Source organism: Gadus macrocephalus, chromosome 14 (genome assembly GCF_031168955.1).
Source record: "Gadus macrocephalus chromosome 14, ASM3116895v1".
Lineage (NCBI taxonomy): Eukaryota > Metazoa > Chordata > Actinopteri > Gadiformes > Gadidae > Gadus > Gadus macrocephalus.
This window is the reverse complement of record NC_082395.1, coordinates 23663493-23667936: the sequence shown is the minus strand read 5'-3', so window position 1 is coordinate 23667936 and position 4444 is coordinate 23663493.

The window sequence follows — 4444 nt, the reverse complement described above, 5'->3', positions numbered from 1 at the left end:
CTCCTCCTGCTCCTCCTCCGCTTCCTCTTCCTCCTCCTGCTCCTCCTCCTCCTGCTCCACCTCCTCCTTCTGCTATCTGCCGGCCTCCCCAAACTGACCACTTACACTTGAGAACAACACCAAGAATCTATCCCTTGGGATAGAGAAAGGCAAAGTGTGTTTCTAAATTAGGTTATGGATGTATTTTACCATAATAATTTCATGTTTGTATTGGTCAAATCAGTCGCTCCTTACAAAACATTTAGCACATAAACATCTAATAAAAATAAATATTCTTACTCATTCTTACATAATATACATTTAGTTGATTGGATTCAGTATGAAAGATCATGATGGACTAGAATCTGATCACGTTGCGGTGGAAAACAGTAAAATGAGGTGAATTCAGTGAGGGATATTTCAGCCCTGGAATAATGCAGGAAGCATTATTACAGTATTCCACAATCTTACATAGCTTTCAATTTATGGCTGGCTTCCAAAACCATATGGTCACAAAATCTGAAATTGCAAAGTCATTGCTATGTAATAATAATTTAATTGTCTCTTCCACAATCGACAGGCATTGTACAGAACAGACTATAGTGTCGATTCAGGATTCAGCAGCCAAACATTAGCCTGTTGCGCAATGAGAACATGGTAAATCAAAGGTTGTGCTATGGGTTGTGTCTTAACGTGTTATACGCCACTATCTCCTGAGATCATTGCCTTGTGACAGCTGGCTAAGACTGTTCTATCATAACTCAATCCTGATCAGTTTTATGGAGTCAGTTTATAGAGTTGAGGACTGACTTTTCTCTGACTTTTGTGCTGTGGGCCAACCACACTGCTGAACAGGGAAATACAGTATGTTAAGGTTGAATCTGACACTTTGAATGCCTCTGGATCATGATGATATGGGGAGGCTGCATTGACTGCAGGCGGAGAAAGTAAAGGAGGGATTGAGAGGGAGGAGCCTTGCCATAAAAAGGAGGGAAAGCATTTCCTGGGCAGTGCCCCCCCCCCCCACACACACACACACACACACACACACACACACACACACACACACACACACACACACACACACACACACACACACACACACACACACACACACACACACACACGTTTGATTATACCATGGCATTTGTTTCCTTCCAGTCAACACATGATGAGCGTTTTGAACAGATAACTTGCTGTTGCGTTGTGTCTTGGTGCTGGGGATCTCTGCTTCAGATTAGACCGGTCTTTAGGTTATTCTACACATTATATATACAAACCTTGACGGTAGAGATACCAGAAAAACTCACACGTGGATCGTGTTTATGGTTTCTTGTGGTTATGCCAGTTGTTCTTCATCCCCTGGGGTTGCCTTGGGAACACTGCGGTTCTGTGGTATTGGGGTTATTGTGAAATCCTCCAGCCCTCCTGCTGACGTTGGTAACAGATAGAAGGCGTACGGGACCAGGACTCAAGAGTCACTATGGAACGCCTGGAAAGACCTTGGACTATGTATACAAATCTTTTCTCCCAGAGCATGTGATGTGTAAGGTGTGTTATCTCCTTGTGGAAACTAAACTTTGCCCTGGAAACAAGGATAAAAGTAGGACGCATACATCATGAAGGGCTGGGGCAGATGTTAGTACAGACAGGAAGATGGAACACGCATCTAGATTAGATTAGATGTGTGATTCGATTAGCAGAGAAAAAAATAAGCCCTGGAGCATTGTGACGACCAGGCCTCCCAGAGGAAGGCTTGAGGAGTCTGAGGCTCCAGAGGGAGAATGGAGCAGTCTGAGGCTCCACAGGAAGGCTTTAGGAGTCTGAGGCTCCAAAGGGAGACTGGAGGAGTACGAGGGAGGCGTCAGATGGCTCCCTAACTCCTCTGAGGTGTATGCTGTGTTCTACTAACCAAGTGGGCCACTTTCAGCTTGTATTTCCATCCGGTTGAAATACATGCTGCAGGACCTGTAGTCTGGGTCTTCTTGTGCCAAGCACCTGATCTATAATAAAGAAGTCATCGATCTTTCAGCTGCAAACTCACTGGCCCCAAACATCTGCTCCCTGAGGACCTGAATCCCTGGTGGGGGCCAGGGACGAATCGGAGATATAGACACCGCTCAAGTGAACCTGTTTGTTGGTAGGTGCCAGCTACTTTGAAGTCCATTCTTCAGATGATGGATTTGATTGCCATGAACTTAAAGGGCCAGCCACCCGTATGTGGTTGGCTGCACTAGAGCTAGAAAATATCGTCAAATATTCATATTTCTTTCCTGAATGTTAATATATCTGGCATTATTTGAGTGCTTGTGTGTATCCCTTCTTTGAATTATTGTGTTGTGTTGTTAGTTTTTTACAATACAATAAACACAATTTGGATTGTTTTGTTTTGTTTAGCAAAATCCAACACACGAATAGCACAATCACAAACCCAATTAGCAAAACACCTTAGCTCCTTTGCAAAATGAACCACTCTTGTAAAAACTATACACTAACTTATCAAAACCATATTCTTTTACCATATGAAACACACACGTTGCATATGACTTAATTCTGTTTGCACCAGTTACACTCTGCTGTTGAAAACCTTAAACACTTTCGGCTAATTCTGCTTCTAAGTGCATAGAGTAGTATGGGTGAAGCACACAGTGAATTTGCAAAACATTGCTCGGATTTGCACAACTGTAAACACAATGTCTGCGCACACTTTTTGCAAAACAATACACACAGTGAACACTAAACACACTTGTATGCATTACTGTAGAAACCACACAGGACACAAGACTAATGCTGTTGACAATGTTATTTATTTTTTTCCATATGCTCAAGGCAACAAGCCAACAAAAAAAACATTTCCCAGTTTTCATGAACATAACATGAACAAAAAAAGAACCCCCCCCCCCCCCCCCAAAAAAAAGAAAACACAGCACATAAATTGCCATTGTTGGTCTCTTATCCTAGCTGGATATGGCCAGAGAATCTCATCAACATCACAGGCGATATCCTCATTCGCCAGACAGCGGGGAAAGAATCGCCATGCATGCCTTATCCACCCCTGTATGGCTGTGGCCTCAACCTGGTCACAGGTCTCCTCCATGGCCTGAATGAGGGCTACCCGAGCCAGGGGGTGCAGATCGTAAACCTTCCACCGCCATGCCGAGAAAAATTCTTCAATTGGGTTAAGAAATGGTGAATATGGTGGCAGGAAAAGGACTGTGAAATTTGGGTGCTGTGTAAACCAGTTCTGAACCAGAGCAGAGCGGTGGAATGAAACATTGTCCCAGGTGACAATGTATTGGATCTGTATGTTATTGATTGTGAGGTTGTATAATCTGTCTAAAAATGCAAGGATGTGAGGGGTTTTATACGGACCCATGTTGGCATGGCGGTGGAGGACCCCATTCTGGGTGATTGCCGCGCAAAGGGTGATGTTACCCCCACGTTGCCCCGGGACACTAATAATTGCCCTCTGGCCAATTACATTTCTTCCCCTCCTTCTGACCTTTGAGAGGTTAAACCCCGCCTCGTCTATGTAGATGTACTCATGCTGAATGGCCTCAGCATCCATTTGTAAGGCTCTCTAAAATACAGTGAGACAAGATTGTGTAGTTCAGCATAGATTTAGTGTACAGCACATTTACATGTAAAAAAAGGTTATGTGTGCAGTATGCAACATCAGAGTGCTAAAGTGAACAATACATACATCCACATACTCATGCCGCAGCTGTTTGACCCTCTCCGAGTTCCTCTCAAAAGGCACTCGGTACATCTGTTTCATTTGTACCTGATGTGCCTTCAGGATACGAGCTATGGTGGACAGAGAGACCTGATTCACGTTCTGAAAAATGATTTGGTCTTCAATCCTTTTGGCCTGGATTTCACGAAGCCTGATGGCATTATTTGCCAAAACCATATTCACAATCTCCCTCTCCTGCAGTGGTGTGAAAATGGGAGCCCTTCCTCCTCGTTGTACTCGACCCTCAATCTTATGTAGAACAAAACACATGTAACCTACTGTAAAATGTCACAGGAAGGGGTATCAAAAGTGCTGATATGGGGTGCATACAGTAAGAAGCTGTAAACAGGTAATTTTTGTACCTGTTTTCCAGTCTGAATGCCCTTATGACAGATGCCACGGTGAATCTGCTGAGATTTGGCTGGACTCTCAGTCCAGCCTCCCTCAGCGTCAATCCATGGTTCACAACATGGTCCACAAGAGTTGCGCGAATTTCATTGCTTAAAGTTGGACCTCTTCTCCTTTGAGCTTCACCTCCTCCTGCTTGAAGTCTTCCTCTTCCTCTTCCTCTTCCTCTACCTCTACCTCGGCCTCTACCTCTGGCACGGCCTCTGCCTCCTTCTCCTCCTTCTCCGATTCCCCCTCTCATCCTCACTCTTCCTCTTCCTTCCATTTTGGTTAAGTTTGGTGAACTCACCTGCTGCATTTTTATTGTGCTTAAACCTGATT